Source organism: Tamandua tetradactyla, chromosome 3 (assembly GCF_023851605.1).
Source record: "Tamandua tetradactyla isolate mTamTet1 chromosome 3, mTamTet1.pri, whole genome shotgun sequence".
Lineage (NCBI taxonomy): Eukaryota > Metazoa > Chordata > Mammalia > Pilosa > Myrmecophagidae > Tamandua > Tamandua tetradactyla.
The window spans coordinates 31,590,120-31,612,984 of NC_135329.1; the positions used below are offsets into that span (position 1 = coordinate 31,590,120).

At 37.8% G+C, this 22,865-nt stretch overlaps 1 protein-coding gene and 1 long non-coding RNA gene across 4 annotated transcripts in view; one reads left to right on the forward strand and one right to left on the reverse strand.

Moving 5' to 3' along the window:
* MSRA (methionine sulfoxide reductase A) overlaps positions 1–22,865 on the forward strand; it is a 559,731-nt gene that overhangs the window by 363,638 nt on the left and 173,228 nt on the right. The window lies entirely within an intron of this gene.
* Positions 6,346–22,865, reverse strand: part of LOC143677213 (uncharacterized) — a 352,942-nt gene continuing 336,422 nt past the window's right edge. Inside the window, exon 3 of the long non-coding RNA XR_013172449.1 lies at positions 6,346–7,498. This is a non-coding gene — a long non-coding RNA (uncharacterized LOC143677213). The remainder of the gene's footprint in view (positions 7,499–22,865) is intronic.

A 22,865-nucleotide genomic window follows, 5' to 3' on the forward strand; every position in this document is an offset into this window, starting at 1 on the left:
GGAAATGAAGGATAAAGTAGAAAAGATGGAAAAAACAATGGAAACCTACAATGATATTTTAAAGAGACAGAAGATAGAATTAGTGATTTGGAGGATGGAACATCTGAATTCCAAAAAGAAACAGAAACTATCAGGAAAAGAATGGAAAAATTTGAACAGGGTATCAGGGAACTCAAGGACAATATGAACTGCACAAATATACGTGTTGTGGGTGTCCGAGAAGGAGAAGAGAAGGGAAAAGGAGGAGAAAAACTGATGTAAGAAATTATCACTGAAAATTTCCCAACTCTTATGAAAGACCTAAAATTACAGATCCAAGAAGTGCAGCGCACCCAAAAGAGGTTAAACCCAAATAGGTGTTCTCCAAGACACTTACTAGTTAGAATGTCAGAGTTCAAAGAGAAAGAGAGGATCTTGAAAGCAGCAAGAGAAAAACAATCCATCGCATACAAGGGAAACCCAATAAGACTATGTGTAGATTTCTCAGCAGAAATCATGGAAGCTAGAAGACAGTGGGATGATATATTTAAATTACTAAAAGAGAAAAACTGCCAACCAAGACTCCTATATCCAGCAAAATTATCCTTCAAAAACGAGGGAGAAATTAAAATATTCTCAGACAAAAAGTCACTGAGAGAATTTGTGACCAAGAGACCAGCTCTGCAAGAAATACTAAAGGGAGCACTAGGGTCAGATACGAAAAGACAGAAGAGAGAGGTATGGAGAAGAGTGTAGAAAGAAGGAAAGTCAGATATGATATATATAATTCAAAAGGCAAAATGGTAGAGGAAAATATTATCCAAACAGTAATAACACTAAATGTTAATGGACTGAATTCCCCAATCAAAAGACATAGACTGGCAGAATGGATTAAAAAACAGGATCCTTCTATATTCTGTCTACAGGAAACACATCTTAGACCCAAAGATAAACATAGGTTGAAAGTGAAAGGTTGGGAAAAGATATTTCATGCAAATAACAACCAGAAAATAGCAGGAGTGGCTATATTAATATCCAACAAATTAGACTTCAAATGTAAAACAGTTAAAAGAGACAAAGATGGACACTATCTACTAATAAAAGGAACAATTAAACAAGAAGACATAACAATCATAAATATTTACACACCGAACCAGAATTCCCCAAAATACGTGAGGAATACACTGCAAACACTGAAAAGGGAAATAGACTCATATACCATAATAGTTGGAGACTTCAATTCACCACTCTCATCAATGGACAGAACATCTAGACAGAGGATCAATAAAGAAATAGAGACTCTGAATATTACTATAAATGAGCTAGACTTAACAGACATTTATAGGACATTACATCCCACAACAGCAGGATACACCTTTTTCTCAAGTGCTCATGGATCATTCTCAAAGATAGACCATATGCTGGGTCACAAAGCAAGTCTTAACAAATTTAAAAAGATTGAAATCATACACAACACTTTCTCGGATCATAAAGGAATGAAGTTGGAAATCAATAATAGGCGGAATGCCAGAAAATTCACAAATACGTGGAGGCTCAACAACACACTCCTAAACAACGAGTGGGTCAAAGAAGAAATTGCTAGAGAAATTAGTAAATACCTCGAGGCGAATGAAAATGTAAACACAACATATGAAAACTTATGGGATGCAGCAAAGGCAGTGCTAAGAGGGAAATTTATTGCCCTAAATGCCTATATCAGAAAAGAAGAAAAGGCAAAAATGCAGGAATTAACTATCCATTTGGAAGAACTGGAGAAAGAACAACAAACTAATCCCAAAGCAAGCAAAAGGAAAGAAATAACAAAGATCAGAGCAGAAATAAATGAAATTGAAAACATGAAAACAATAGAGAAAATCAATAAGACCAGAAGTTGGTTCTATGAGAAAATCAATAAGATTGATGGGCCCTTATCAAGATTGACAAAAAGAAGAAGAGAGAGGATACAAATAAATAAGATCAGAAATGGAAGAGGAGACACAACTACTGACCTCACAGAAATAAAGGAGATAATAACAGGATACTATGAACAACTTTACACTAATAAATACAACAATTTAGAGGAAATGGACAGGTTCCTGGAAAGACATGAACAACCAACTTTGACTCAAGAAGACATAGATGACCTCAACAAACCAATCACAAGTAAAGAAATTGAATCAGTCATTCAAAAGCTTCCTAAAAAGAAAAGTCCAGGACCAGACGGCTTCACATGTGAATTCTATCAAACATTCCAGGAAGAATTAGTACCAACTGTCCTCAAACTCTTCAAAAAAATCGAAGCGGAGGGAAAAATACCTAATTCATTCTATGAAGCCAACATCACCGTCATACCAAAACCAGGCAAAGATATTACAAAAAAAGAAAACTACAGGCCAATCTCTCTAATGAATATAGATGCAAAAATCCTCAATAAAATTCTAGCAAATCATATCCAACAACACATTAAAAGAATTATACATCATGACCAAGTAGAATTCATCCCAGGTATGCAAGGATGGTTCAACATAAGAAAATCAATTAATGTAATACACCATATCAACAAATCAAAGCAGAAAAATCACATGATCATCTCAATTGATGCAGAGAAGGCATTTGACAAGATTCAACATCCTTTCCTGTTGAAAACACTTCAAAGGATAGGAATACAAGGGAACTTCCTTAAAATGATAGAGGGAATATATGAAAAACCCACAGCTAATATCATCCTCAATGGGGAAAAATTGAAAACTTTCCCCCTAAGATCAGGAACAAGACAAGGATGTCCATTATCACCACTATTATTCAACATTGTGTTGGAAGTTCTAGCCAGAGCAATTAGACAAGAAAAAGAAATACAAGGCATCAAAATAGGAAAGGAAGAAGTAAAACTATCGCTGTTTGCAGACGATATGATACTATACGTCGAAAACCCAGAAAAATCCACAACAAAACTACTATCGCTAATAAATGAGTACAGCAAAGTAGCAGGTTACAAGATCAACATTAAAAAATCTGTAGCATTTCTATACACTAGCAATGAACAAGCGGAGGGGAAAATCAAGAAACGAATCCCATTTACAATTGCAACTAAAAGAATAAAATACCTAGGAATAAATTTAACTAAAGAGACAAAAAACTTATATAAAGAAAACTACAAAAAACTGCTAAAAGAAATCACAGAAGACCTAAATAGATGGAAGGGCATACCGTGTTCATGGATTGGAAGACTAAATATAGTTAAGATGTCAATCCTACCTAAATTGATTTACAGATTCAATGCAATACCAATCAAAATCCCAACAACTTATTTTTCAGAAATAGAAAAACCAATAAGCAAATTTATCTGGAAGGGCAGGGTGCCCCGAATTGCTAAAAACATCTTGAGGGAAAAAAACGAAGCTGGAGGTCTTGCACTGCCTGACTTTAAGGCATATTATGAAGCCACAGCGGTCAAAACAGCATGGTATTGGCATAAAGATAGATATATCGACCAATGGAATCGAATAGAGTGCTCAGATATAGACCCTCTCATCTATGGACATTTGACCTTTGATAAGGCAGTCAAGCCAACTCACCTGGGACAGAACAGTCTCTTCAATAAATGGTGCCTAGAGAACTGGATATCCATATGCAAAAGAATGAAAGAAGACCCATATCTCACACCCTACACAAAAGTTAACTCAAAATGGATCAAAGATCTAAACATTAGGTCTAAGACCATAAAACAGTTAGAGGAAAATGTAGGGAAATATCTTATGAATCTTACAATTGGAGGCAGTTTTATGGACCTTAAACCTAAAGCAAGAGCACTGAAGAAGGAAATAAATAAATGGGAACTCCTCAAAATTAAACACTTTTGTGCATCAAAGAACTTCATCAAGAAAGTAGAAAGACAGCCTACATAATGGGAATCAATATTTGGAAATGACGTATCAGATAAAGGTCTAGTATCCAGAATTTATAAAGAGATTGTTCAACTCAACAACAAAAAGACAGCCAACCCAATTACCAAATGGGAAAAAGACTTGAATAAACACCTCTCAGAGTAGGAAATACAAATGGCCAAAAGGCACATGAAGAGATGCTCAATGTCCCTGGCCATTAGAGAAATGCAAATCAAAACCACAATGAGATATCAACTCACACCCACCAGAATGGCCATTATCAACAAAACAGAAAATGACCAGTGCTGGAGAGGATGCGGTGAAAGAGGCACACTTATCCACTGTTGGTGGAAATGTCAAATGGTGCAACCACTGTGGAAGGCAGTTTGGTGGTTCCTCAAAAAGCTGAATATAGAATTGCCATACGACCCAGCAATACCATTGCTGGGAATCTACTCAAAGGAATTAAGGGCAAAAACTCAAACGGACATTTGCACACCAATGTTTATAGCAGCGTTATTTACAATTGCAAAGAGATGGAAACAGCCAAAATGTCCATCAACAGACGAGTGGCTAAGCAAACTGTGGTATATACATATGATGGAATATTATGCAGCTTTAAGGCAGGATAAACTTATGAAGCATGTAATAACATGGATGGACCTAGAGAACATTATGCTGAGTGAGTCTAGCCAAAAACTAAAAGACAAATACTGTATGGTCCCAATGATGTGAATCGACACTCGAGAATAAACTTGGAATATGTCATTGGTAACAGAGTTCAGCAGGAGTTAGAAACAGGGTTAGATAATGGGTAATTGGAGCTGATGGGATATGGACTGTGCAATAGGACTCGATACAAAAACTCAAAAATGTACAGCACAATAATACCTAATTGTAAAGTAATCATGTTAAAACACTGAATGAAGCTGCATCCGAGCTATAGGTTTTTGTTTTATTTTGTGTTGTTTTGTTTTGTTCTTACTATTATTACTTTTATTTTTTTTCTCTATATTAACATTCTATATCTTTTTCGGTTATATTGCTAGTTCTTCTAAACCGATGCAAATGTACTAAGAAACGATGACCATGCATCTATGTGATGATGTTAAGAATTACTGATTGCATATGTAGAATGGTATGATTTCTAAAAAAAAAAAAAAAATGGACAGCACAATACTACCTAATTGTAATGTAATTATGTTAAAACACTGAATGAAGCTGCATCTGAGCTATAGTTGTTTTTTCTTATATATTTTTTTATTTTTTATTTTTATTTTTTCTCTATATTATCATTTTATTTCTTTTTCTGTTGTCTTGCTATTTCTTTTTCTAAATCGATGCATGTGTACTAAGAAATGATGATCATACATCTATGTGATGATATTAAGAATTACTGATTGCATATGTAGAATGGAATGATTTCTAAATGTTGTGTTAGTTAATTTTTTTTAATTAATAAAAAAAAATAGGAACATGTACTTTTTAAATATAACTAGAGGTCAAGAGGTTCCAGGGTGGTTAATTCAGTGACTCAAAAAAAAATAAAGAATTCAGGTTCTTCTCACCTTCCTACTCTTCCAGTCTCAGTTTTGGCATCTTCCTTCATCGGCCCTGATGGCTGCCATAATTTGTAGCATCAGTGTCCATTGTCAAGAAAAGGGACTATGACCTGTTTTTGTGTACTTTTTTTAAGATGGAGAAAGATTTCCTAGCGGGTCCCTAGAAGACACCCCTTTATAGCCCCCTATTTAGAATTGTTTCACATGACCATGCCTAAACTCAGCACTAAAAACGGAATGAAATGACCGTGAACACACAAAAGGTTAAGATTTGTCCCCTGCTCTTCAGAATGCCTGTCCTGCTCTGAATTAAACGACTGCGGGGGGTGGTGGGGGTGGTGGTGGATAGCTGTTGGATTGACAACCAAGAGTGTCTGCCATGCTATGTGACAGTGCTTGGCAAACCATAAAGCATGATGTAAATGTGAGTTTAGGATTATAATATTTAGTTTGATGGTTATTAGTTGTCCGGCGCCGTCTCGCTCAGCTTCTGGTCCCCGGCCGGCGGAGGGAACAGGAGGGAGAGAGAGACAGACGCAGACAAACCGACTCAAGTGACAGACACGGGTTCGAGACACGCTGCAGTTGTGAGCACAGACCTTTACTGGAGCTAAGCTTGCAAGCTCTGTTACAAATTCCGCACGGGACAGAATACCCCGCGGGGGAACAACCTCTATGCGGCCGTCAGGTACGGCTCCCTATGGGTCGTCTCCACCCACCCTGTCCGGGTAACCTCTTATATACTGTGCCCAAACCCAATAGGTTAGTGCCACGTATACAGAGGTGATTGGAAGATAGGGTTGGTGGGCGCGTGCGTCATACGCGGAAACAGGATGCGGGCGCCATCTTGACTCACTCGATGGGCGGGGGGATCTCTAGAGCAGGCCGCAGCGTGTCCACTAGGCCAGACCCGGGAGGCGGCTCTCCACATCTCCCCTTTTTTTATTTATTTTGACCCAGTGTCTCCATTGATGAGTGTGCTCCCGTGGGCCTGAGTGGCCCACTACATGTTTTGGTGCTTTGGGGAGTCTGGACTAGGCTTGCTAGGCACCAACCAGAATGCCACCTCATATAGAGACCGGAGAGCCCGTGAGCTGGAAACCACGTGACTCTCCCTGCAGTGCTTCGCCTCGCAACTGGGTTATGAGGGGGGGCAGGAGAGCGGCAACCAGAATCGAGAGTGTCGCTAGGTGTCTCTGTGCAATGGCTGGAGTCTAGTCTGGCCAGGACTGCGACTTCGCCTAAGAGATCAGCCTACGACCAAAATTATGACTGCTGGTGCCGCCTTTTATACCCGGGACACAGCCATGGGCCTTGCAGCGGGTCTTGCTTTCGAGCGTCCCGCCCTGAGTGGCCGGGATGGGTCATACGGTGAAATGGGGGACTGGGCAGCAGGGCGGTCGTTGTCAGGAGCACCAGGGGCGAGTGACATAGCCAACATGGTAGTAACACGCAATTACTGCTGTGTCTGGAACAAGCGTTCTAACAAGCATTTAACAGTGACTAATCCCACTAATAGTCCCACCGCTACGAGAATCCAAGTAGTCAAATTGGGCCAAGAGAACCAAGAGGTGACTCGGTTCCACAGACTTTGTACAGTCTCGCCCAGTTTGGAAAGGTCGAAGGCAACGGGGGTTAACTTGATCTTCCCAAGCACTTTAAGGTCTGATTCCACCTGTTGGGAGAGCGGGGGGTATTAAAACTGGTCCCCCCTTCTAAACAGTCGAAGGGTGACCGGCGTTTTCGTTGCCATCTCGTCAGTCGCCGCCGTCATCAGCAGAGTTGGAGGCCTGATCTGATGGTTCAGGTTGAAGGCTTGTTGGTTTTTTGGGCAACAGCTCCGTGGCCTCCTCGGGCGATGTCACGGTTCTCACCAGTCTTTCCGGAACCCACACTGGTTGACGTCCTGGCTCCTTCTCGCGGTGATCAGGCGCGGGAAGTCCGCTGCGAGCTCAGGATGCACGTCCTTCTCAGTTCAAGAAGAGACAGTACGGCTCTCCTTGCAGAAGAGGTGTCGAGAGAGGAGGGTCCCCGTACGGGCCACCACTTGTCCGGCGCCGTCTCGCTCAGCTTCTGGTCCCCGGCCGGCGGAGGGAACAGGAGGGAGAGAGAGACAGACGCAGACAAACCGACTCAAGTGACAGACACGGGTTCGAGACACGCTGCAGTTGTGAGCACAGACCTTTACTGGAGCTAAGCTTGCAAGCTCTGTTACAAATTCCGCGCGGGACAGAATACCCCGCGGGGGAACAACCTCTATGCGGCCGTCAGGTACGGCTCCCTATGGGTCGTCTCCACCCACCCTGTCCGGGTAACCTCTTATATACTGTGCCCAAACCCAATAGGTTAGTGCCACGTATACAGAGGTGATTGGAAGATAGGGTTGGTGGGCGCGTGCGTCATACGCGGAAACAGGATGCGGGCGCCATCTTGACTCACTCGATGGGCGGGGGGAACTCTAGAGCAGGCCGCAGCGTGTCCACTAGGCCAGACCCGGGAGGCGGCTCTCCACAATTAGTATGTATCTAAAACCTAAGACATGTTCCTTCTCTTATATTTTTTATTTCACATATGTAGAGTGCTTCCTCAATCCTTGTTTCGTTTGAATGTGTATGTCTAAAAGCATTCTCATTTTAAAAAAACTTGTAAAATGTTAACAGGATTTTAATACATCATTTTGGATAAAAGTTGTGCTTTCTGAGACATTGTAAGCAGAATAAGTAAGTAATTGTATAGGTCTTTAGACATTCTATTAGATTACCAAACCAAAGTAAAAACAAAAAAAATCCATCATCCATTAAGGCTGAACTTACAAAAGAAGTATTGCTGTAGGATGATCACATTTATCTTATTCATGATGGTAGGCTTGACATAAGAGATGATTTGCTAGTGGAGGATTTGCAGATTTAAAAAGTATTTCTTAACAGGCAGAGTTTTCACCTGCTAAGAGACCTGGGTTCGATTCCTGGTGCCTACACATGCAAAAAACAAACAAACAAAAAGTATTTCTAAGCATTTCTATGTATATTGTTACTTTATGAGGAAAAAAGCCATAAAAATCATGACATTATATTATTACAAAATGCCTGTAAAATCAAACCTATAAATTAAATGTATGAGTTAATCCTTTTTGTCTGTCTTTCCCATCACTGTATAGTAAGTTATGTGTATTGCTAAAATGCACATATATATGCAGAAATTCAGCCCACATTTTTGTGTGGCATTCTGTGTGCTGGGCAGTGTGGGCATTTTGAGGCATACAAATGACCATAAGGCATAAACTTACATCTTTATAAAGTTTTATCTTTATAAAGCTCCGTCTTTAAGATAATTCAGGTACCTCACCATCACTCTTATCTGTTGCTTTACATTGGACTTCAACCTCATCAACTAATGGTTCACCCATCTCTAGCATCTGTGTAACTCTAAGTCCTCTATATTCTCTATTATAAGCCTCTGATTATACCTTTATGCTGGTCATAAAAGTGGAATCATACAGTTTCTATCCTTTTGTGTCTGGCTAATTTCACTCAGCATTATGTCCTCAAGATTCATCCATGTTGTCATGTGCTTCAGGGTGTCATTTTATCTTACTGCTGCATAATATTCCATCATATGTATATACCACATTTTGTTGATCCACTTGTCTGTTGATGGCATTTGGTTTGTTTCCATCTTTTGGTGATTGTGAATAATGCTGCTATGAACATTGATGTGCAAATGTCTGCTTATGTCATTGCTTTCAGCTCTTCTGGGTATATACCAAGTAATGCTATTGCTGAGTCATAGGGCAACTTGATGTTTAGTTTCCTAAGGAACTGCCAAATAGTCTTCCATAGTGGCTGCACCATTATACATTTCCACCAGCAGTGCATAAGTGTCCCAGTTTCTCCATATCCTCTTCAAGATTTATAATTTCCTATTTGTTTAATAGTAGCCATTCTTATAGGTGTGAGGAGCCATTTTTATAGGTGTGAGGGGTATCTCATTGAAGTCTTGATCTTTATTTCCCTTATAGCCAGTGAAATTGAGCATCTCTTCATGTGCTTTTGAGCCGTCTGTATTTGCTCTTTAGAAAAATGCCTTTTCATATCTTTAGCCCATTTTATAATTGGGTTGTTTGTTCTTTTGTTGTTGAGTTGTATGATTTCTTTGTATATACAGAAAATCAAACCTTTGTCCAATATGTGATTTCCAAATATTTTCTCCCATTTAGTAGGCTACCTCTTCATCTTTTTGACTGCGTCTTTTGAGGTACAGAAGCATTTAATTTTGAGGAGTTCCCATTTATCTATTTTTTTCTTTTGTTGCTTGTGCTTTGGGTATAAAGTTTAGGATGCTACCTCCTATTACTAGGTCCTGGAAATATTTCCCTACATTTTCTTCTAGAAGCTGTATGGTGCTAGTTCTTATATTTAGGTGTTTGATCCACTTTGAGTTAATTTTTGTGTAGGGTGTAAGATAGGGGTCGTCTTTCATTCTCTTGGCTATTGATACCCAGTTCTTCCATGCCCAATTATTGCAAAGACTATTTTGTCCCAGCTCACAGGATTTGGGGGACTTGTCAAAAATTAATTGGCCATAGATTTGGTGGTCTATTTCTGCACTCTGGATTTGATTCCATTAGTCAATGTTTCTGTCTTTGTGCCAGTACCATGCTGTTTTGACCACTGTGGCTTTATAATAGGTTTTAAAGTCAGAGAGTGTTAATCCTCCCACTTTGTTTTTCTTTATTAGGATGCTTTTGGCTATTAGGGGTTTCTTTGTCTTCCGGATGAATTTGGTAGTTAGCTTTTCCAAATCTTCAAAGTAGATTGTTGGAATTTTGATTGGTACTGTGTTGAATCTGCAGATCAATTTGGGTAGAATTGACATCTTAACTATATTTAGTCTTCCTATCCGCGAGCAGGGAATGTCTTTCTACCTATTTACATCTTCCTTGATTTCTTTTAGCAATGTTAAGTAGTTTTCTGTGTACAAGAAACTTTATGACCATAGTTAAGTTCATTCCTAAGTGTTCAATTCTTTTAGTTGCTATTTTGAATGGAATTTTTTCCTTAACCAATGCCTCAGCTAAGTCATTGTTTGTGTAAATGTTACTGATTTTTGCACATTTATTTTATATCCCGCCATGTTGCTGAATTTGTTTATTAGCTCAAATAACTTTGCTGTGGATTTCTCAGAATCTTCCAAGTATGGTATCATATCATCTGCAAATAATGAGACTTTTACTTCTTCCTTTCCAATTTGGATGCTATTTATTTCTTTATCCTGCCTGATTGCTCTAGCTAGAACTTCTAGCACAATGTTGAATAATAGTAGTGACAGTGGGCATCCTTGTCTTGTACCTGATCTTAGGGGGAAAGCTTTCAGTCTCTCTCCATTGAGTATGATGCTGGCTTTCAGTTTTTCATATATTCCCTTTATCATATTAAGGTAGTTACCTTTGATTCCTATTTTTTGGAGTATTTTTATCAGAAAAGGATGCTGAATTTTGTCAAATGCTTTTTCAGCATCAATCGAGATGATCATGTGATTTTTCCCTTTTGATTTGTTAATGTGCTGTATTACATTAATTGATTTTCTTGTGTTGAACCATCTTTGCATTCCTGGTATAGACCCCACTGGATCATGGTGTATAATTCTTTTAATGTGTGGTTAAATTTGATTTGTTAATATTTTATTGAGAATTTTTGCATCTATGTTCATTAGGAAGATTGGCCTGTAGTTTTCCTTTCTTATAGCATGTTTACCTAGTTTTGGTATTAAAATGATATTAATTTCATAAAATGAGTTAGGTAGAGTCCCTTTTTCCTCAATTTTTTGGAAAAGTTTGAGCAGGATTGGTGTCTTTATGGAGTGTTTAATAAAATTCCCCTGTGATGCCATCTGGCCCTGGGATTTCTCTGTAGGAAGATTTTTGATGACTGATTGATTCTCTTTTCTTGTGATTAGTTTGTTGAGATCTTCTATTTCTTCCTGAGTCAGTGTAGCTTGTTTGTGTGTCTCTAGGAATTTGCCCATTTCATCTAAGTTGTCTAGTTTGTTAGCATATAGTTGTTCATAGTATCATCTTATAATTTCTTTAATTTATTTAGGGTCTGTGGTAATGCACTCCTTCTCATTTCTGATTCTGTTTATTTGCATCCTATCTCTTTTTTTCTTTGTCAGTCTTGCTAGTGGTCCATCAATTTTATTGATTTTCTCAAAGAACCAGCTTTTGGTTTTATTGATTCTTTCTATTGTTCTTTTGTTCTCCCATTCATTTATCTCTGCTTTAATCTTTGTTATTTCTCTTTTCCTATTTGCTTTGGGGTCAGTTTGTTGTACTTTCTCAGGTTCCTCCAGGTTTGCTGTTAAGTGCTCAATTTTTGTTCATTCTTGTTTTTTAATATAGGCATTTAGGGCAATAAATTTCCCTCTCAGCACAGCCTTTGCCACATCCCATAAGTTCTGATAAGTTGTATTCTCATTTTCATTCATCTCCAGATAGCTACTGATTTCTCTAGCAATTTCCTCTTTGACCCACAGGTTGTTTAAGAATGTGTTACTTAATCTCCATATATTTGTAAATGTTCTTGCTCTTTGGTGGTTATTGAGATCCAGCTTCATCACGTTCTGATCAGAGAAAGTGCTCTGAATAATTTCTGTATTTTTAAGTTTATAAAGACCTGTTTTGTGCCCCAGCATATGATCTATCCTGGAGAATGTTCCATGAGCACTAGAGAAGAATGTATAACCTTATGCTTTGGGGTGCAATGATCTATATATGTCTGTTAAGTCTAATTCATTTATCAAGTTATTTAACTTCTCTATTTCCTTGTTGATCTTCTGTCTTGTTCTGTCTGCAGAGGAGAGGGGTGTATTGAAGTCTCTTACTGTTATTGTTGAAATATCTATCACTCCCTTCAGTTTTGCCAGTATCTGTCTCATGTATTTTGGAGCTCTTTTATTGGGAGCATAAACACTTATGATTGTTCTATCTTCTTGGTGAATTGACCCTTTAATTAGTATGTAGCGTCCTTCTTTGTCTCTTATGATGTCTGTACATTTAAAATCTATTTTGTCCAATATTAGTATAGCCACTCCTGCTTTCAACTTATGTGGAAAATCTTTTTTAATCCTTTCACTTCAATCTATTTGTATCCTTGTGTCTAAGATAATCTCTTGTAAGCAAAATATATCTGGATTATGTTTCTTAATCTATTCTGCCAATCTGTATCTTTTAATTGGTAAGTTTAGTTCATTAACATTCAAAGTTATTACTGAAAAGGCGTTTCTTGATTTCACCATCTTATCTTTTTTATGTTATTTGTCAGATCTATCTATATTTTTTCCATCTTTCTCTTTGTATTCTTTTATTTTTTTAATTTTTTTTATTAATTAAAAAAAGAATTAACAAAACAATAGAAATCATTCCAATCTACATGTACAATCAGTAATTCTTAATAACATCACATAGTTGCATATTCATCATTTCTTAGTATATTTGCATCGATTTAGAAAAAGAAATAAAAAGACAACAGAATAAGAATTAAAACAATAATAGAAAGAAAAAAAAAAAAACCTATACCTCACATGCAGCTTCATTCAGTGTTTTAACATAATTGCATTACAATTGGGTAGTATTGTGCTGTCCATTTCTGAGTTTTTATATCCAGTCCTGTTGTACAGTCTGTATCCCTTCAGCTCCAATTATCCCTTCTCTTTTTTTTTTTTTTTAATTAACGGAAAAAGGAAATTAACCCAACATTTAGAGATCATACCATTCTACATATGCAATCATTAATTCTTAACATCATCACATAGATGCATGATCATCATTTCTTAGTACATATGCATTGGTTTAGAAGAACTAGCAACATAACCGGAAAAGATATAGAATGTTTCTTTGTATTCTTTAAATTACCCTTAGTGGTACTCTTCCAGTCTATGCCCTCCTCCAGACCTCCCTCTCCTGACTTTTTTTTTTCAGCTGGCAGGACTCCTTTTAGTATTTCTTGTAGGGCTGATCTTTTCTTGACAAATTCTTTCAGGACTTCTTTGTCTATGAAAACTTTAATCTCTCCCTCAAGTTTGAAGGACAATTTGGCTGGTATTCTAGTTTGCTAGCTGCCAGAATGCAATATACCAGAAACAGAATGACTTTTAAAAAGGGGAATTTAATAAGTTGCAAGTTTACAGTTCTAAGGCCGAGAAAATGTCCCAATTAAAACAAGTCTATAGAAATGTCCAACCAAGGGCATCCAGTGAAAGATATCTTGGTTCAACAAGGATGATGAAGTTCAGGGTTTCTCTCTCAAGTGAAAAGGCACACAGTGAACACAGTCAGAGTTTCTCTCTCATCTGGAAAGGCACATGGTGAACACGGCATCATCTGCTAAGGTCTTCTCCTGGCTTCCTGTTTTATGAAGCTCCCTGGGAGGCATTTTCCTTCTTCATCTCCAAAGCGCTGGCTGTTGAACTCTCTCCTTCGTGGTGCTGCAGCATTCTCTGCTTTCTTTGAATCTGTCATTCTCCAAAATGTTTCCTCTTTTACAGGACTCCAGTAAACCAATCAAGCCCCACCCAAATGGGTGGAGACATGTCATCACCTAATCCAATTTAACAACTACTCTTGATTAAATCACATCTCCAGGGAGATGATCTGATTACAGTTTCAAACATACAGTATTGAATAGGGATTATTCTGCCTTTACAAAATGGGATTTAGATTAAAACATGGCTTTTTAGGGGACATACGTCCTTTTGAACAGCACAGCTGGGTACAGAATTCTTGGCTGGAAATCTTTCTCTTTCAGGATCTTGAATATATCATACCACTACCTTCTCACTTCCAGGGTGCTAGTTGAGTAGTCTAGAACTCAGTCTTATTTGATTTCCCTTGTATGTAGTAGATTGTTTTTCTCTTACTGCTTTCAGGATTTTCTGCTTCTCTTCAACATTTGATGGACTGATTAGTATGTGCCTTGGGGTAGGCCTATTTGGATTTATTCTGTTTGGAGTTCTTTGGGCTTCTTTGACTTGAATATTTATGTTCTTTCTGAGGGTTCAGAAGTTTTTCCCGATTATATCTTCATCTACTTTTCCTAGCCCTTTACTCCTCTCTTCTCTTGGGGCACCAATGATTCTTATATTTGTGTGCTTTGTTTTGTCTATCATTTCCCTGAGTTCCTTCAATTTTTTCAATCTTTTTTGCCATTTGCTGTTTTAAGTCTTTGAAGTCAATTATCCTGTCCTCTACATCACTTATTCTTTCTTCTGTCTCTCCAGATCTGGTGTTGAGTGCCTCTAATATGTTTTTATTTGGTCAACAGAGTCATTAATCTCTGTGATATCTGCTATTTTCCTATTTATTCTTTCAAATTCCTCTTTATGCTCTTCTACTGTCTTCTTGATCTTTCTTAATGTCATTTGCTGTACCACTTATTTTTTTAATCAGAGTTGTATGAATATCTTTAATTAGTTGTTCCACTCTCTGTGTCTCCTCTGGTGTTTCAATTTGGTCATTAGGCAGGGCTGTATCTGTCTGCATTGTGATATGCTTGGTGATCTTCTGCTGTCTTCTTGGCATGTAAATATCTTGATTGATTTACTTTGGGAGTTGATTTTTTTCAGTAGTCTAAGACCTTGTGTTTATGGGATGGTTGTACATCAGGGCATGGGGTGGGCACTCAGTGCAGTGATTTGTTTCAGGGCAGGTACAGGCGCAGTTTGGGGATGTTATGCTGATGCTTGTGAATGTGGGCGTCCAGCAGCCAGGGAGGATATAGCTGTGTGAGTACACTGGTCTGGGTGGTATAACCCTGGTATGCGCTGGTCTGAGGCATGGGGCCCTTTGTGTACATGCTTAGAGCTGTGACAGTGGGTCAGCATTATGCCTTTGTGAATTAGAGACAGATGTGACCCTGCTCCATAGGTCAGCACTCTCTCAGAGCTGGGAAGTGAGGCTGAGATCTGTGTGCATGTACGGTTCTAGGACTGCTGTAAAGTGTGGTTCCCAGAGCTGAATGATGTGATTGGGGCCCATGCACATGTGTGGGCCTGGGAGTGCTGTAAACAGATGCACAGAATTTGGAGGGGGCAGGGTGTGGCTGTGCGACACTATGGGCAGTGGGGTAGGGTGGCAGGGGTGGGTAGCCTAGGTATGGAGGTTAGTGCCTGCAGCCTTTATGCACTGGTAACAGCCTACAGGGAACAGGGAAGGGGAGGTGATGCTTGGGAGGTATGCAGGAGAGGTGGGTTGGGCTGCACTTGTGGTGGGGGTGGGGAACAGGTAAGTGCACTGGGGGCTGGTGGGGTGGGGGTGCCTGGAGCACTGGGAATGGGAGCGGATAATGAGGTTCGGGTGCGTGGGGTGTAGGGTGAATTGCTAGTAATGGGGCTGTGCTGGTGAGGGTAGTGTGCCTAAGAACATGACCTGGCTTACTTCCTAGTCCCAGGCTCCCATCTATGCACTCCCACAGGCTCCACAGCTCCTTGCCTCCATGCCAGCCTCCAGCTTTCTACCTTTCAGTTCCTCAGCCGCTGCAGCCAGAGCTGCTGTCTCTTGTGATTTTTTGATCCATTGATTGTTTAATAGTATATTCTTTAATTTCCACATATGTTTTAATTTTATAATTTTCCTTCTTTTATTGATTTTTAGCTTTATTCCATTATGGTCTTAGAAAGTACTGGATATGATTTCAATATTCTTAAATTTGTTAATATTTGATTTGTGGCCTAACATATGGTCTATCCTGGAAAATATTCCATGTGCACTTGAGAAGAATATGATTCTGCTCTTGTTGGGTGGAATGTTCTAGATTATTCATTAGGTCTCATTGTTTAATATATTGTTCAAGTCCTTTATTTCCTTATTTATCTGCTTAGATGTTCTATCAATTATTGAAAGTAGTGTATTGAATCCCCCTATTACTGTAGAACTTTCTGTTTCTCCACATAATTTTGTCAGTTTTTGCTTTATATATTTTTGGGGCTCAGTTTTGAGGTGCATATATGTTCTTTATAATTTTTACATCTTTTAGCTGGATTGAACCTTTTATCAACATATAATATCCTTCTTTATCTCTTGTAATCTTTTTTGACTTACAGTCTATATTACTGTCTTTTTATTATTGTCTATGCAGAATAGCTTTTCCGTCTTTTACTTTCAAGTCCTGCTATCTTTGTGCATAAAGTGAATCCCTCATAGATACCATAGGTGCATCATGCTTTTTCATCTAATCTGCCAGTCTTTACCTTTAAGGTAATTACTGTGAAGTAAAGATTTACTTCTGCTATTTAGCTATTTGTTTTCTGTGTCTTTGTATTTTTCTCAGTTATTCCATTACTATTTTTCTTGTATTTAGTTGCTTTTTTCTAGTAGGGCAGGACTTGTGGTAATGAACTCTTTCAGCTTTTGTTTATCTATAAATGTCTTAATTTCTACTTCATTTTTGAAGATAATTTTTGCCAGATTTCTCATCAGAGAAATTTTTTTTTGTACCTGTATGGCGGGGTCACATTTCATGATTTTTCCATGTGCGTGTTCTGTCATTGCAACACCATTGTTTTGAATTTTTGTTAGTTTTTTGGGAAAGTGCAGGTTTGGAAATCGAACCCAGGTCTCCTGCATGGAAGGTGAGAATTCTACCACTGAACTACCCTTGCACCCCCATCAGAAAAATCTTTTGGAGGCCAAAAGACGTATTTAAATCCCTTAAAGAAAACAAAATGCCCACCAGGAATTCAGTAGCCCATAAGTCTTCATATGTTTTGTTTTCATTTTTATTCTTAAAATATTTCCTGATTTCCTTTGTGATTTCCTCTTCAACCCATTGATTAAAAATATGTTGTTTAATTTCCACATATTTGTGAATTTTCTGTTTCTTCCTCTTGTTGATTTATAGCTTATTCCATTCTGGTGGGAGATGATACATTGTATGATTTCAGTATTTTTTTTAATTCATTGAGACTTATTTTGTGAACTGGCATATGATCTAACCTGGAGAATGATTCGTGTGCACTAGAAAAGAATATGTATTCTGCTGCTGCTTTGTATTGTATCCTTACTCTTGATAATTTTGCCTTGTATGTAATATTAGGTTGGTAGTAAGTATTTTTTCTGTCATATTGATGTGTCATTTGACCTTCTAGCTTACACTGTTGCTATAGCAAAGACTATTTATTGTCAGTCATTTGAAGGTAATCTGTGTTTTCTCTCTGGCTACTTTTTAAAATCTTTTTCTTGTCTTTGGTATTCTGCAGGTTCACTTTGATGTTTGCATGTGTCAATTTTCTATTTATTTAGGTTACTTAATAGTCAGTGGTAGTTCTGTAGGAATTAATTTTTTTTAATTCTGGAAATTTCAAAAGTATTACCCCCTTCAAAAGTATTACCCCCTTCAAATATTATTTGACCATATTTTTTTCTATTATTTCTTCTAGGACTCTGATAGCCTCCTTTTACTCTCTTCTCTATGTCTATTACTCTCTTTTGTACTTTTGTTTCATTGACTCTGTGTTGTAGATTGCATAGTTTATCCAGTTTACTAGTTTATTCAGTTCACTAGTTCTTTCTTTAACCATTTCAAATCCATTGTTTCCTATTTCCATTTAGGCTATTAAAAAATTGATAGACTTATTTATAACAATTTTAAATTTACAGAAAAATTGAACATATAATGCAGTTTCCCCATACCCATCTGCACACAGTTTTGTATATTATTAATATCTTACAGTAGTTTGGTTTGTCTGTTACAATTAATGAACCACCATTGATCCATAATTCTTAATAACTAAATTCTATAGCCTATTCAGATTTCCTTAGTTCAAAAGGGCCTAATGTCCTTTTTCTGTACCAGGATCCCATCCTGGATACAGCATTACATTTAGATGTCATGCCTCCTTAGGCTCCTCTTGGCTATAAAACTTTCTCAGACTTTTCTGTTTTTTTTTTAAGACTGTAAGGATTTTGAAGAGTAGTGTTTAGGTATAATTCAGGATACTCCTCTCTTGGAATTTTTCTGATGTTTTTCTCATGATTCAACTCAGGTTATGTTTTTTTAGGAGGAATATTGTAGAGGTAAGGTAACATTTTCATCATATTATATCAAGGGTATATAATAGCAGCATGATTTATGACTGATCATGTTGCCATTGACCTTGACTACTTGGCTGAAGTTGTGTTTGTCAGATTTCTCTACTGTAAAAGTTACTCTTTTTTTCCCCCTTACTTTCCATACTGTACTCTTTGGAAGGAAGTCATTGTGTGCCACCCACATTTAATGAGTAGGAAGTTATAGTCGCCTACTTTTGGAATTCTTCTTCATGGGAGATTTATCTTTTCTCCCCCATTCATTATTTTATTTAATCATTTGTTTAGATCGTTACAGACCATGTATATTTAATTTATAGTTCAGATTATAATCCAGTACTACTTTATGTATTTTATTGCTCATATTGGGAGCTCTTTCAGTTGACTCAAGTGCCCTTTTGTCAGGATCCCATCAGTGTGGTTTGCTCTGAGCATTCCTTACTTTATGACACTATAGGATGCTCCAGGCTCATCTTCTATTTTTTCTGCCCCAGTCCTAAATCAGCCATTTCTCTGAGGAGCCCTGCTTCTTTTTATTGAAACCAACATTTGGGCACTCAATGTACCCTTTGCTACCAGGGTGTTGTTTCTTTTAGGTCCTCTCAATTAACAGAACAAATAAATATGTGAGGATATTAACCATATATACATATATATACATGTCTATTAAAATTTCTTTGTTTTACCCTCTATGTTTGTATTAAGTTAAACATGAGTTTTTACAGATGTTTTCAATTCTAATCCATTACTACAAAGCCATTGAGGTTCTTTTCTTATTATATTTTATATTCTGTTTACCTTTCTTTTTCTAATCTGCCTGGTCATCTTTGATAGTTACTTTCTCCTTAATTATGCTTTTATTCCCTCTTTTACTGCTTTAGATTTTAAAACTTATTTATCTCATACTCGAAAACTTTTGTGGGTCTGTGCTTATGCCTTTTTATGTTTCTGTTGATTCTTATTCCCTAGATCCCTTTTGTTTGTGTATTATCATTTTTTTAATTATAGGTCATGTCATTAAGATGTGTATAAGTGCCAGTAATTCTGAGGCCTGGGAAGGAGAGCAGGTTCTTCGCCAGGATTTTGGTTGGCTCTTTTAGGTGGTAGGGAGCAATATAAATCTAAATCCATTTTTAATTTAAATTTTTGCTTATAGGTTTTAAGACAATGTGTGTACAGTGAGTTAGTCCCCATATCCATGTGAGCTCCAACCTGTGTCTATAGATTAATTCTTAGGGAAGAATTTTTTATCTCCTCCATCCTCTCACCTGTAGATAAGGTTAAGACAGGTAATGTTTGCTTTTTGCTTAACTCAGTGGGGTGGATTCTTTTTTAGATTTTTTATTGAGAGCATTTGGAGGTTTACAGAAAAAACATGTGGAATGTATAGAATTCCCATATATTCTCCCCCCAAAGTTTTCCTGATTGTTAACGTTTTGCATTGGTGTAGTACCTTTGTTACAATTGATGAAACATTATTGTAATTATATTACTAACTATAGTCCATAGTTTACATTAGGACTCACTTTTTGTGTTGTACAGGTCTATTCTGGCAACATATGTACAACCTAAAATTAATCATTTTAGCCACTTTGCAGTATATAATTCAGTGATGTTAAATATACTCCATTATTGTTCTACAGTTGCCGCCATAGAGTGGATTCTTTTCTAGCTGACCTTTCCTTGAGGATGTAGCCTATATAGTCTTGGCTTTATGCCTGCATCTCTATTTGATTCTTCCCCATTCTTCCCAAGGCTATGTCTCCTATCTCCCCCTAACTGGACTATTAATAGTGAAGCTTTATGTCACTGCAGCTTCATTACTCCTTTACTTTCCTGAACTTACACTTCTACTTCATTCTTGGCTATAGAAGACTTCTTTTAGTTTTCTCCCATCTGATCCATGCGTTTAAAAGGTATTTTATACTTTAGTTTTTATTTCATAGCTGTTCAAACAAACATTATACAATGGTTTGGCTTAACAGGACTTTATTGGCTTATGGTTTCAGAGGCTAGAAGGCTTACTTTCTCCTGGGTTCAGTGTCTTTTGTCAGGTGGCAGTCTTTGGGGTTCCTTGGCTTTTCCATAACATGACAATGCACATGCCAGTGTTTCCTCCTTTCTCGTCTGGGTTCCATTGACTTCCACGTTCTGGCAAGAAGCTACTTCTGTAGTAGTTTTATTCACACATAATACAACCCAACCTAAGTATACAGACATGCCTTCACCACCATAATCTATATGAAGATATTTTCTTTTCTTCTGCAAAGAATTCCATACCCCTGAGAATTCCATTCTACCACTGAGCTACTTCTGTAGCTTCTCTGTGGCCTTCTCTATATGGCCTCCAGTAAGAGGATTAAGACCCATCCTGATTCAGGTGGGCCACACCTTCACTGAAGTAACCTCATCAAAAGGTCATATTTACAATGAGTTCACATGCACAAGAATGAATTAAGATTAAGAGAAGATGGTGGCATGATGAAGTGTGGAATTCAGTTCATCCTCCAGAGCAGCTGAAAATAGCTCAAAACTATACAGAACAACTGCTTGGGGGACATCAGTGACTGGATATACACAGCATATACCAGTCTCAATGGATGGATAACCTTAAGGACATTATGTGGAGTAAAACTGGCCAGAAACAAAAGGACAAATACTGTATGGTCTCACTAATATGAACTAACATTAACGAGTGAACTTTGAGAGTTAACGTTAAGAACACAGTTTATCAGGAGATAGAAAGAGGGTAGAGATTGGGCATTTGGTGTTTAAGGAATACAAACTGTGCAACAGGACTGGTTTTTTTTTTGGTATGCTATATGCCCCGGGTCACATTTCATCCTTTTTCCATGTGAGTATCCCATTACTGCAGCACCATTTGTTGAATTTTTGTTGTTGTTGTTTTCTTTTTTTGTTTGCTTGTTTGTTTGTTTTGGGGAAGTGCATGGGCCTGGAATCAAACCTGGGTCTCCCACATGGCAGGCAAGAATTCTACCACTGAACTACCCTTGCACCCCCAATGGACTGATTTTAAAAACTCAGAAATGGGTAGCACAATGCTGTCTGATGATAGTACAATAATATAAGTACAGTGAATGAAGCTGAGTGTGGGTATGGTTGAGGGAGAAGGGCAGGGGACATGTATGAAACCAGAAGGAAAGATAGACTGAAACAGTATAACTTAGGAATGCCTAGAGTGGACAATGATGGTAATTAAATGTACAAATATAAAAATGTTTTTCCATAAGGGAGAACAAATGAATGTCAGTATTACGAAGTATTGAAAATGGGATGTTATAAAGGAAAAAGGTACAATCACTGCAAGCTAGGGTCCAGAGTCAACAGTAACACTGTGATATGCTTCCACTGAATATAACAAAGATATTATGCCAAAACTAAAAGTCAACAAGTTGGGGATTTGGGGTAGGGGTATGGAATTCTTTGCAGAAGAAAAGAAAATGTCTTCATATAGATTATGGTGGTGAAGGCATGTCTATATACTTAGGTTGGGTTGTATTATGTGTGAATAAAACTAAAAAATGAACAGAAAGAAGCAGGTAGTGGAGAAAATGTGGAGAAAGAGATATATCTATTCACTGTTGGTAGGGAAGCTGAGAGGTCCAGCCCTTCCAGAAGGCAGTGTGATGGTACCACAGGAGGCCGGGGGTGGGGTTGCCATATGAACTTGCAAGGTTTTATATATATACATACATACATACATATATATATATAAATACACACACACACACACACACACATATACCTTGAGGAACTGAGAGTGTGGACAGAATGGATATTTGCACACTCGTGTTTATAGTGGCAGTGTATGTGATTTGCAATGGATTGAGGTGGCCTAAGGGTACAATGACTATGGAATGGAGGAGGGAAATGTATATATACAATGGGCTACTGAGAGGCTGCAAGAAGGAATGAAGTTGTGAGGCATACTACTAGATGAATGAAACTTAAGGACAGTGTGCTGAATGGAGTGGCAGAAACAAAAAGACAAATATTATCATGCTTCACTCAAATGGACTAACAATAATATATGAATTCAGAGAACTGAAGTTGAGAGCATGGGTTATCAGGTTGAGGCCTATTGTAAAGGGTCCTAAATTGTAAGCTCTTACAGCAGTCACATGTATTCAGGAGTTGTAACTGTTATTTCTAGATTTTGAGATACAGAGCTATTTGTGTATAACCTGGTCATTCCCTGAAGCGTCGCGTATTTATGTGACACCAGAGACTCTGAGATGGAGCACTGAAGCTATGAAAGTCAGCACTACCCCATTCAGCAACTATTTAAAAGTTGAAAAGGTGATCAGACTTCAACTGGAGATATGAATGAATCTGATTTGG